The sequence below is a fragment of the Salminus brasiliensis genome, chromosome 22, assembly GCF_030463535.1.
Source record: "Salminus brasiliensis chromosome 22, fSalBra1.hap2, whole genome shotgun sequence".
NCBI classification, from domain to species: Eukaryota; Metazoa; Chordata; class Actinopteri; order Characiformes; family Bryconidae; genus Salminus; species Salminus brasiliensis.
The window spans coordinates 33,154,832-33,168,603 of record NC_132899.1 but is presented as its reverse complement, the minus strand read 5'-3'; positions in this window follow the sequence as shown (position 1 = coordinate 33,168,603).

Below are 13,772 nucleotides of genomic sequence, written 5' to 3'. Positions count from 1 at the left end.
GGAGCATTTCTATTGGTCCATTCATCATGAAACGCTGATACAGATTAAAGAACAACTGCCACATCAGCTGTCACATCACATCAGTTGCACTCGGCATCGCATGCATTAACCCAGGTGCTAAATATGCATTCAATTTCAATGCATAATGCGCCAGATGGAGAGAGAGAGAGAGAGACAGAGAGAGAGAGAGAGACAGAGAGAGAGAGAGAGACAGTGAGAGAGAGAGAGACAGTGAGAGAGAGAGAGACAGTGAGAGAGAGACAGTGAGAGAGAGAGAGAGTGAGGGAGTGAGAGACAGTGAGGGAGAGAAGAAAATTTGGCGGCCTTTCAAAGCACTCATTGCATCGTGGACACGTTGCAGCTTCAAGAGCCACGGCACAATCCGGCAGCCTCCTCCATCCTCACACACCCCGCTCTGTCTGATTACCCGCTCTCAGCCTCGCTGAACGAGCAGCGGTGAGGTCCCACGAGAGCCGAAGTGCAGAGCAGTCCGAATGCAGGAGGTTTGTAGAGGACTGTAGAGGAGCGTGATCAGAGGCTCCTGCTGAAGCTTCTCAGCACTGACCAGTGAGCCTCTCCACACCCCCGACCCCTCAGCGCGCCACACCACCTCCCAGCTTTGTCCTCTTTTACGAGGTTGCCCGAAACAGGGGACGAGGTTCCTTGGCTGAGCTGTTTATGGGAGCTGGTTTGATACACAGGCGAGGAGCAGCTGCTGGAGAGGAGGGAGGGGCGAGCACTGGTGCCGAGGAGCTGAACCTGACCGATCCTGAAGTTCGCTTTTTTTCACGTCTGACTTTTCACGTGTGACCTCCCTGACTGGAACTAAGAGGCCCAAAACAAGTGGACGAGAACTGTCCCCTTCTGCTGAGAGGTTGCGGTGGGTTCAGGTGTAGGTGTTGCAAAAGCCTGATCCGCTTCAGCTCCCCGAGGCAGAATTTGCTTTACAAAATGTCCAAAGACGTAATGAATTATCCAGTGTCCACTATGAATTATCCAGTGTCCACTATGAATTATCCAGTATTCTATGTAAAATATCCAGTGTCCACTATGAATTATCCAGTGTCCACTATGAATTATCCAGTATTCTATGTAAAATATCCAGTGTCCACTATGAATTATCCAGTGTCCACTATGAATTATCCAGTATTCTATGTAAAATATCCAGTGTCCACTATGAATTATCCAGTATTCTATGTAAAATATCCAGTGTCCACTATGAATTATCCAGTGTCCACTATGAATTATCCAGTATTCTATGTAAAATATCCAGTGTCCACTATGAATTATCCAGTGTCCACTATCAATTATCCAGTATTCTATGTAAAATATCCAGTGTCCACTATGAATTATCCAGTGTCCACTATGAATTATCCAGTATTCTATGTAAAATATCCAGTGTCCACTATGAATTATCCAGTGTCCGCTATGAATTATCCAGTATTCTATATAAAATATCCAGTGTCCGCTATGAATTATCCAGTGTCCACTATGAATTATCCAGTATTCTATGTAAAATATCCAGTGTCCACTATGAATTATCCAGTGTCCACTATGAATTATCCATAATTCTATATAAAATATCCAGTGTCCGCTATGAATTATCCAGTGTCCACTATGAATTATCCAGTATTCTATATAAAATATCCAGTGTCCGCTATGAATTATCCAGTGTCCGCTATGAATTATCCAGTGTCCGCTATGAATTATCCAGTATTCTATATAAAATATCCAGTGTCCACTAGGAATTATCCAGTGTCCGCTATGAATTATCCAGTATTCTATATCAAATATCCAGTGTCCGCTATGAATTATCCAGTGTCCGCTATGAATTATCCAGTATTCTATATAAAATATCCAGTGTCCGCTATGAATTATCCAGTGTCCACTATGAATTATCCAATGTCCACTATGAATTATTCAGTGTCCATTAGGAATGATTTAGTATGTACTGTGTATTCTTCAGTGTCCACTGTGAGCTACAGTAAATATACACCTCCTTAGGGCACTCAGGACCTCAGTGTGCAGAAAGGGCAGTGTCTAAATCTGAGGCTGACCGGCAGGTCTTTTCTACGGCTGGAGGAGATGGGGAGTGGTGGAGGGGTGGAGGGGTGGAGGGACAGTACAGTAGGAGCTCGTCTGCCTTTAAATAGAAGTTGCAATTTTCTGTGTTTTTGTTTGACAGCAGTCACAGTAATGCGTGGCTCTGTGGTCAGTGTGTGCCAGAGTTCAGACTGGTGGTTAGGGTGGAAGCGCACTGGACCAGGTTACCAACCGAAAGAGGTCTCACTGGGTTTGAGGGCCAGTGAGATGGATAAGGCACAGCGTAATGACCAGCAGGCGCTAATGACCAATTATCCAGTCAAATGCAGCTCTTCCTAGGTCCCTGATTGGTCCTAATCATCGCCTTGTTTGTTCTGATACCTCCCCCTGTTGGCGATTGGTCCTAATCACTTCCTCGTTTGTTCAGAAACTCCTCCCCATGACTGTGATTGGTCCTAATACCTGCCTAATTTGTTCTAAAACTCCCCCCCTTGATTGTGATTGGTCTTAATCACCATGTGTTTTGTTCTGAGACCTTCCTCTGTTGGCAACTTGTCCAAACCACTGCCTTATTTGTTTTGTGACTCCTCCCCCTGTTTGTAATTGGTCCTAATTTCTTCCTAGTTTCTTCTGAGACTCCACCCCCTGACTGTGATTTATCCTAATCACCACTGACACCACTCCTGCTCGGCCCAAGAGATCTTTAGAACTTCAAGAACCCTTTAGAACAGTCGCTTCAACGGAACCCTCTAAGCTGTGATGTAGAGACATCTCCAGCCCGGGAAGTGTCCCAGAGTCACGCCGTGGAAACACCCAGGCCGCGGCGTAGAGTCACTCTGGTGGCAGGCCTGGGAAGCCTCGGGTCAGGGCTGCTGGTGTTGTTCTTGTCTTTCCGGGCAGAATTTGGGTGACATGACCGCCTGGGTTCTCTGATCAGTGTTTCTGGAGGTTCTTTGGTTCCGTCTTTCCTCTACCAGGGAGAGTAGAGTAGAGTTTGAGTAGCATTAATGAGTCAATTACAGTCATCTGCTGAGCGAGTGATTTACCCTGGAGATGGCTCTTGCATTTCGATACCCGGGTTAGACGACGAGCCCAGATCCTGCGACTTCTCGTCTCGGTTTCACGGGATTCCCTGTCAGCTCCACCAATCTGTCCTAAATCTCTTAACATCTGTGTTGGAGCTGCTACCTGCTAGCAAGGAGGATAAATGGAAAGACTTAGCTGTCGCTGCAGACTGAGGTAAATGAGGCATCGGAGCTAGCCAGGAACAATGTGTCACCATTCGGGACGTCTGGATACCGTCTTCAGAAAGCCAGCGCAGAACGAAATGCATTACAGACCCAGACCCATATTTAAGACCACTGGTCTGAGATCAGATGTCTCATCGGTTTGATGTTGGACCAATGTCCGATCTTGCTTTTTTGGGAAGCTGGGTAAATGTGTTGGAGCTGCTGTTGCAGTTTCTAATGCTAATGCAGTGTCCTCAGAGCATTGTCTTCTAAAATTTGTTGGCCTCCCAGTAGTGCCCCCTACTGGGAGGGTAAGTCAGCCACCGCCTCTTTTTTAAAATGCCGCCGATGCGGCATCGCCAGGCAGCCGACACGCTAATGAGTGGAGAGAGCGCCATCTACCCATCGGGAGAGAGTAGAGTTTGAATCAATCAGGCTGCTGATGGCAAAGTGGCAACGTGCTCGTACATGCTTTGTACATGTTGGGTGTCCCAAATGAGCCCCATCGCTACAGCCCACCTTAATCTCACACTGGTCCCATCTAGACCTTGTGTACACTGCACATCCCAGTTAGGGCCCATTTTTAAACCACCTCCCCTGATCCCATCACTGGCAGCCGTGTGTAGGGAACAACGTGGAACCCGTGGACAACGCTTTCTGGTTCCCAGTTGGGTGGGAATCTCTTAGCCAGGGATGGGGAATCAAGGACAGATTCAGGGTTTCTAAAACCATGGTTTCAAAGGTGTGCAGGAATCCGGGGTTCGATTCCCAGCCTGGGTGGCTATAGTGCACTATACCAATAAGAGTCCTTGAGCAAGATATTTATATATATATAAATAATGTGGTCATGTATTCCATATATGTTATTTGAACAAAAGTATTGGGACACCTACTCATTCATTGTTTCTTTTGAAATCAAGGGTACTAAGAAGAGTTTATCCTGCTTTTGTTGGAGTTACCGTCTCTACTGTCTGCAGCATTGCTGTGAGGATTTGATTGCGTTCAGCGACACGAGTGAGTTAGACTGGATGTTGGATGATGATCAGCACCCCAACTCATCCCATCCAGAAGTATTGAATGGAGCATTGAGCTGTGTAGGCTTTATAGGTCTCTGTCTAGCCCACGCCTGACATAGGCTCATGTTTATCTGCACCAGTGAGTCCTATTTTATTGGCTGTACTTCTCTACAGGGAGCAGAAATCTGAGGCACTAATGGGGTGTCCACATACATGTGGATGTAGTCTATATAGATTTAACTGTGGTGTTGCTATCAGCTAATGCTTACTCTGAGATTGTGCTGATTGGGCAGGAAGATCCGAGGGAACTGAGCCTAAGGCGAAGGAGCACAGTCACTGAGCATCTGGCCTTCTTCACACGTGTTCCTACTTGCAGAGATGTAAGCGAACGCTACACTAGCACTGGAGAAAATCCCTGCACCCCCCCTCACCACCACCACCACCAACTCCAAACTCTTTTTGTCCACTCCCTGCTTCTTTGCCTCTACTTCACTCCCTGTTCCTTGGATACTATCAATCAATCACCTTGTGAGGGCTCCACATAGATCTGCAAGCCACGCCTTGAAGAGCTCGACTAGTGCTAGACTAGCCGCTTTGGTAACTTTTTACGTGGCCTTTTGGGGAGGTATACTATCTCTGAAATGATGTAGGTGGAGGTCTGTAGGTGTTTAGATGTTGATACTTCCCATGTTTTTAAGCCTACATACCTCCATAATTTCATATATATCTAAAATGTGGTCATGTATTCCATATACGCTATTTGGACAAAAGTATTGGGACACCTACTCCTTTACAGACGAAGTGCAGACTCTATGAAAGGATAGAGGTCTGTAGGTGTTTAGATGTTGATACATTCCCATGTTTTGAAGCTGGAGAGCTGAGTCCGAAGGTCTGCACTCCGTCTGAGAGTTTTCTTTGCTAGTATGAAAAAAAGAAAAGAATAAAGAATCCATGTCTGACTAATGCTTTCCTGACCTCACTCCAGCTTTTCCTGCAGATTGTCCGACTCACCACAGAGTTAAGAGGCATTCCGTGCATGTGTTTTTCCGAGCTACCCGTGCAGATATGCTATCGCTCTCGACATTTTAAAGGCCTTCCTAAATGAAATTCTCACCCTGGCGTGATTCAGATTCTGTAGACAATGACCACGGCCAGTTTGGGCACCTGACCATCGTCTGGGCTTGGGTTTTCTACCTTGGTCATCTCCAAACGATTCTTCTCTCCTCGCCCTGACCAATTCTCCCCGCTTTCACCCTCCCATCCCCCCCCCTCCTCTGTGCTCCTTGAGACGTGGTTGGGTTCCTCAGGCCATCCAGACTTGCAAAGAGGGGCTAAAGGTTATACTGCCACATTGCAGCCTGGAATCTAGAAGATCAGATTCCAGCAGATGCTCTGAAGTCTCCTGCTTGGTGGTGATCCAGACCTGCAGTGCGTGTTTGGACAAAGACGGTTGGGACGTACTCAGCAAGAAGGGTTTACATGATTAGAGGAACCACTTCCCTAAAGAACATCCATGTTTGTAAATGAGACAAGTAAAGAACCTCCACCTAATGTATAAATTCTAAGAACATATCCTCAAGTTCTTCAAGTCTTTAAAAGGTTCTTTACTGTAGATGTGATGGTGGGTCAGTCAAGAGTGTACTGTAGATGTGATGGTGGTCAGGAGTGTACTGTAGATGTGATTGTGGGTCAGGAGTGTACTGTAGATGTGATGGTAATAAGGTCAGTTAGGAGCCTACTGTAGATGTGATGGTGGGTCAGGAACATACTGTAGATGTGATGGTGGGTCAGGAACATACTGTAGATGTGATGGTGGTCAGGAGTGTACTGTAGATGTGATGGTGGTCAGGAGTGTACTGTAGATTTGATGGTAGTTCAGGGACATACTGTAGATGTGATGGTGGGATAGGAGCATACTGTAGATGTGATGGTGGGTTAGGAGAGTACTTTAGATGTGATGGTAGGTCAGGAGCGTACTGTAGATGTGATGGTGGGTCAGGAGTGTACTGTAAATGTGATGGTGGGTCAGGAGTGTACTGTAGATGTGATGGTAGGTCAGGGACGTACTGTAGATGTGACGGTGGGTCAGTCAGGAGTGTACTGTAGGTGTGATGGTGGGTCAGGAGTGTACTGTAGATGTGATGGTGGGTCAGGAGTGTACTGTAGATGTGATGGTGGGTCAGGAGTGTACTGTAGATGTGATGGTAGGTCAGGAGCATACTGTAGATGTGATGGTAGGTCAGGAGTGTACTGTAGATGTGATGGTGGGTCAGTCAGGAGTGTACTGTAGATGTGATGGTGGGTCAGGAGTGTACTGTAGATGTGATGGTGGGTCAGTCAGGAGTGTACTGTAGATGTGATGGTGGGTCAGGAGCATACTGTAGTTGTGATGGTAATAAGGTCTAGTTGGGTTTGATGTGATCTGATATCTGCTGTTGTAATTTGTGGTGTAAAATAAATGGACAGTGCCATTTGGACGCAGTTATTATAATGTGTTTAGGAGGGAAAGCTGGTCTGCTTTAAACTGTACTGAATAAATGGACTTTGTATGGTTAAACCCAAGCTTATGGGGGAAGGTTTGCACTTGCTACAGTATGTTTACATTTATCAAACCATAAGCGGGTTGGGTTAGGTTGTGCCCCGCTCTCCTCCACTGCACTCTTACTTTCGAAGAGGATTTTGCTGCAAGCAATCTGCAAGCGTGTCCCAAACAGTGCCCTGCAAGAGAAAGGCCTGGCTCCTCCCCTCTGGATTTGTGTGGGAGGACTCAATTACAGGGTGGAAGGCCGTCTTCCGAGTGCTTGGCTGCTGTGCACCTTGGAGTCTTTGTGAGCTGCAGTGATTTGGTAATGACATGGCTTACCCTGCCTCCGTCTTTAGACTGGCTCATTGTCCAACTCTCTCCTCCAGACCTGTAATTTTCACTAACAGGAAAGTGTTTACTGTCTTAGCGCTAAGGTTCGAGCGTGGGGATATAGCGGTGCCTTAGTGTTGGTAGCAGGGCTGTGAGGATCAGCCAGCAAAGTTGACGTTACTGTACATTTTTACTGTAGACACATTCTTTACTTATGAAAAGGATATCTGCAGTCCCCAGTGATGCCCCAGCCATACGTAAATGGGAGTCCCAGAGGTCATTACTGTCCTTTCTTTCTCTCGCTCTTTCTTTTTCTCTGGACGGGTAGGGTGACCCTGTCCCTCCCCCCATCACTCAGTGCCGGCATCTGTTAGCTGATGTGACAGAATTAGCAGTTAGCATTCTCCTCCAAGTGTGTGGAGCTCTGGCGGTGTTGTGTTAGCTCATGCCATTAAACCAGTCAGTTCTTGAAGTTGATGAAGGTGTTGAAGCAGAAAAAATGGACAAGCATAAGAATCTGAGACACTTTGACAAGAACCAAACTGTTATGTTCTAGACAGTGATTGGGTCGGAACATCTTAAGAACATCAGGCAGGTTTTGTGGGTCTTCCTGGTATTCGGTGGTCTCTACATGAAGTCTACGAGAAGCTACAAAAAAGGGCAACCGGTGAACCGGTGACAGGGTCATGATGTTCATAGAGGTCCCAACTACCATCTTACAGGACTTTCAGGATCTGCTGCTAACGCTAGTCTTGAAGCGTCAGATATCACCAGGCCTCCTGAGGTCTTGTACAGTCCATGCCTACCTACCCAATATGAGACAGGTGGTTGTATTGTTATGGCTGATTGATTGTTCTATGAGCTACAGGGTGACTGTAGTTGTGGGAATGTGGAGCTGATGCTCGGTGGGATGTGGAAGCTCCTCATGAGCAGGCTCAGAAACCACGTCACCAGTGGGGGCACTGGATTGTGGAGGAAGCTGAAACATGATGCTCAGCAGGACCTTCCCTTCAGGACAGGCTCCGCCCATCTGAGCACTGAAAGCTTGGCCAAGAAAAGCTGTGGAGATGCTGAAGCATGAAAGCTCTGTTAATGTTCTAGATATCTCCACGCAACTCTATTGCTCAACTATATTTAATACTGTATCTGTCCAAAAAGGGGTTCATCCAGGGTTTTGTTGTCTAAAGAACTGCCTTGCCTGGTTGAATTCATTCAGCTACAGGAACGTTAGTGAGGTCAGGATAATGGACGGATGATCACCACCCCAACACTTCATCCCCAACTCATCCCAACCAAAAGTACTGGATGGAGCTCCACCGCCATCATTCTAGAGAACACAGTTCTTCCACTGCTCCGCAGCTCAATGCTGCTGGGGGGGCTTTATACCCCTCTATAGCCCACGCCTGGCAGTATTAGGCAGCATGGTGCCAATAGGTTCATGATGTTGATCTGCTCCAGACAGTCCTATTCTATTGGCAGTACTTCTTCTCTACAGGGACTAGACAAGCTGTGTGTGTGTGCATTTGCACATCTGTGTCAGCAATGGGTGTAACTTAAAATGGCCAAATGCACTCATTAGAAGGGGTGTCCACACACTTTTTTTTGGACATATATAGTGTAAATAGAAGCCTGAACAGTGACTCCTGAGTCCATATTAGCTGAAGATGAGGAGCCCGTCCTCCTCACTCCTCTGAAGCTCTGCATGTTTTTGGAGTTGAACTCGTCCATTTGGTTCAGATTGTGACATCGCTTCCTTCCTTCGTCCGGGTGCTGTCTCCACAGACCCACCCCCTCCATAACCCTCCGCCTCCAGCTCCAGCTTCCCTCCCTCATACCCAGACACCCAGGCTAAGGGTAAGAGAGAGAGAGAGAGAGAGAGAGAGAGAATGGAAAATATGACCAAATTCTTCCCAGACTGCAGATAATGTGCACATGGTGGATGGAGGCTAGTCACCACAGTCCCAGTGAACAAACAGAGAGACCCGACTCTACCATCCTCTACTTCACCAAGGCACATTGAGTTTAGACGTTTGGACGTCTGTCCTTTGAAGTTGATATCATAGAGGAACCTCTTTCGGGTTCCCTAACGAACCTTTTCCATTCAGTCCAAGGTTTTATGAAGAGAGCCCAGAGTGGTTCTTCTATGCCCCACCCCCCTCCATAACACCTCTGGACACTTTGTTGAAGAGGCCTGTGTTGCTCAGTTTTTCCAGAAATGTGAGGATGGATTCTGGAGCTGTGACTTGTCTGCAATGAAGGGGACTGCGGTGAAAGCGTGGAAGAAGGAGGGCTGTGGAAATCAAAAGATGATCCACGCCCATCCACGTGTGTCTGCAGTGAATTTTACTGCCCTGAAGGTTTTTTTTTTTTTGCAAAGGAGCCCAGATGTGCCTTGCAGATGGCGGTGTGTTAAAACAGCAAACATCTTAAAGCAACAGCTCCTAATGTTCCTCGCTACCTGGACCCGTACCTGTACCTCACCTGTACCAAGAGAAGCAGACTCTGCACTCTTAAATGTAAGAAGGTGCCACAAAGGTTCTTTGCGTGATAACCGTGAAGTCCTGGAGATCCAAACACACCTGATCCACATGGCTCCATGTAGGGGGGGCTCTGAGTGGTCTTATGGACTAAGACGCCAGGACAAGTCAAGACACCCATATTTACTATCTGTGACCCATCTGTGCAGTGAACACACACATATACACACCAACAATGGACAGTGGCAACAGTGACAGCTTGCTGAGCCTGGGTTTGGAACCCACAACCCTGTCATCACTAGCCTGGAGCTCTAACCGCTGAGCCACCACTGCCCCAAAACCACCACTGCCCCTGATGATCCAAGGATCCAAGGGTCGCTGGTTCGAATCCATGGTCGTGCTGCTTGCCATCAGCAGCCGGAGTCAGGGAGAGCACAGTAGGCCTCGCTCTCTCAGGAGTGGGTCGATGGTCGATGGCACTTCCTTCCCACATCACTCCCATCCCATCAACTCCCATGAGATGGGGTCCCATAAACCCCATCTTAAGGTAAAGGCCTACAGCGAGAGCTGAACTCTCCTGAACTACAGTCGATTTAGCACTGTGGGTTCCCTAAAACCCTTCGAGTGGACGGTTCTTTAATGCAGCTGTTCTCAAACCGGGCCTTACCTCCAACTGGGGGGGGGGGCCCTAAGGACTGTTTTGAGATCCACTGCTCATATCATAAGTTTCTTATCCACAGTCTTAGTAATACATGTTCTGTGCTGGAAACGTTTCTTTTCTTCGACTCTTCGCTCTGGTGCTAATTAAAGAACCCATTTTAATATGGGTTTCTATACAGAACCATCTACAAGAAGATTTCCTTCTATTTGAAGGAACCTTTTAGGCATTCAAATGGCCCTTGGGTGGCCAAGGTTCTGTATAGAACTGATACCTTTACTGGAGAACCCAGAATCACTTTTTAAAGGGAAGAACGAACCCTTAATTTGGTATGGAAACTTTACGTTTTTTTAAGGATCCAGGAGATCAAAGCCTTTTCTACTTTCAGCTCTTTTTTCAAATCTGGTTCTCCAGGGAACTGATAGCGGTTCTTGTTTGTTCGCACCTCTTAATGCTCTCGTAACCACCAGTTTCCTGGTGTTGAGCACTATCTGAGAACTCATTCAAGCAGGGTTCTGTTGGTCTGTTCATGGCACGGCACGTCAGGGAGAACACACACAAACACACTGGTGAGGACCTTTGTTTCAGGCACTGGAGCACAGTGCAGTCATCATTTTAATCTAGACATAATTTCCAGTCTCCCTGGCAGACGTGCAACACCGAAACCTCTGCCCAGGGAAACATCTGGAAAAGGGTCTCCACAGCCTCTGCGTCTCCTACATCGTCCTTCGTTCTGTTGCTCGGTTCTGCCTGTTTGTTCTCATTCGTTTATTTTTGTTTGTGATGGCTCTTGATGTTGTTGGTATTAAGAGGAGTAAAGAACCATGTAATTTAACTACAATGATAAAACAGGCTTACGAGCAGAACAGCATGAAGCGCTAGGTTGGGTTGGGCCCCAGCGGCTTCTTTGAGCGATGCTATAGAAGAACCACTTTTGGTTCCCCAAGAAACACGTTTAAAAAAGAGATATAAGTTATAAGTTATGAATAAGATAACGTTCAAGGTTGGCAGGAAGAAAATACGGTTCAGGTTTTGACTCCCAGTTGAGGTTCCTTAAAAAGAGAACCGTTTATGAGATATGTGAGCTTCCTTCCTTCTGAACCCCAATCCAGCCCACCCGATCCAACTCATTACTGCCTTTAGACGTTCTTGATTGGCTAAATGGAGAAGTAAGACAATATGGACAGAAGTATTGGGACACCTCATTCATTGTTTCTTCTGAAATCAAGGGTATTAAAAATAGTCTCTCCTGTTTTTGTTGGAGTAACTGTCTCTACTGTCCAGAGAAAAAGACTAGATTTTGGATGAGTTACTGAGGTCAGGACTTGCCATCTCATTCCATTTTAGATGGAGCACCATCCTTCATTCCAGAGAACACAGTTCTTCCACTCCTCCACAGCTCAATGCTGGGGGACTTTATACCCCTCTAGCCCATTGTACATGGTGCCAGTAGGTTCAAGCTCATTTATCTGCCCCAGAGAGTCCTATTCTATTGGCAGGACTTCTCTACAGAGACTATACAAGCTGTGTGTGTGCATTTGCACATCTGTGTCAGCAGCAATGGGTGCAACTTAAAGTAGCTGAATGCATTCATTGGAAGGGGTCTCCACAAATATCCAGAGGAAGGTTGAGGACCACTGGTCTATGCTAACGTAACACTTTCTAAAACATTCTTTCTTAAAGTTCTTAGTCATTGAATGTTCTTTAGATCTTCAGATATTTCATACCACTCATCTCTCTTACAAGAAAGGTTCTCTAAAGAACCATCCACTGGAAATTAAACAGGCTCTTCTGTGGCGGGAGTTTCCTTTAAGATTGAAATCTGCCTCACGTCAAAGGTTCTCCAAACAGAAAGTCAGTAAAGCTTGACCTGATGGTTTAGCTTGTCTGCTGCCATGGTAAAGAGGTAGCATATGGTATTTAGGTGTGTGGGAGGTGTAATTATGGTTTCTCTACAGGAAGCCTTCTCTGTGCATTCATTAAAGCCTTTGCCTTGGTACAGTAGTGAAACTGCTGTTTGGTCCCATTTACGAATTATTCTTTTTTAGAATCTTGTACAAGAACCATTTCACCAGGCTAACCATCTAAGCATCCATATGTTTAGCCTGGTTACCATCATATATATATTTTTAAAACTGTCAGATGTAATGCCTTTATGGAGAACAGAGGCTCCAACAGGAATAAATTTCAAAGTTTGCACAAGAATCAGCAAGTATGTAGGTTTAGGCTAGGCTGTAGGGTTCCAGCCAACAGGCCTGAAAGACAACAGCAGCAGCCAGCTAAATAATGCTGCAGTACACTCAATTATTCTACGCTTTAGTGAACATACAGCACAAATGAACATGCAGTAAAGCTCGGCAAAGCAAACAACAGACTACCTCGTTTAGCAGCATCATCATCATACAAAACAGTTCATCTTAATGGCAATACGCTACCGCTAAACCAAACCAAGCTGCTAGAGGCTAAATAGTGGCAAGATATAATTTGCTGCACAGAAATGATAGTGATGGCACGCTGAGTATGTTTGCCAGATCCAGCTGGACCAGATCTCACAGCAAATTATGACAGACAGTGAAACTACTGGTTTATTAGAAAAATACACTGTTTAACCTTTCAAACCCGGACCTGAGACCTGAACTCTTCATTAGCCTTCATTCACAACTGAAGGATGACTGTACACTGTGAGCATGTTCTAAAGACCAAACTCTAACGTTAGATGATCAAACAAGCTGGAAATATTACTGTACCGTTTTCTGAGCTCAGCTCAGCATATGAGAAGACCTTTGCATCTAGAAGAGCCAATGACATACAAAAGTTAAGCTAAATCTGGCATTGCCAGCAATCACGTGTCAGAAATGTTGAACTTGCAGTGAATTCTGATCGATTAAAAAGACCCTTTATTTTAGAAGAGACAGTAAATGAGCAGGTGTCCCAATACGTCTGTCCATATAGTCTACCTTCTCCATTTAGCCAATCAAAACCGTCTTAAAAAGAGTTGTCTTTACTGTCCAGAGATGAAGGCTTACTACTAGATTCTGAAGGAGCTTTGCTGTGAGGATTTGATTGCATTCAGCGACAAGAGTGAGTTAGTGAGGCCAGTGAACGCACCTCATTCTTGAGCACATTATTCAATAACAAATCCAAATGACTTGTGCACTTGTGTCACAATTCTTTTTTCAAGATATAGTGCTTTAAAAAATTGGTGGTGCAGATAGGACCACGGCTGTCGGCACCAGTGGTGTAGAAACCCTTGGCATTTTTGCAGCAAGTATTTAAAATGATATTCAGCCAAGGGCCACGGTGGAAATCAGCCTTTGAAGGGTATATCCTCAAAAGTTCAGCTTTTTCTTAGTTTCTTAGTTTCTAAATTTGCCTCCCATTCCAAAACCACCAGAACTTCTTTGGCTGCGCTGATCCAAAAGGCTGACTGGTTATAGTTAATACATTGAAGAGGGGCAGTTTGTGTGGTTTGCAGGGTATTTGGCAGAGCTGTCT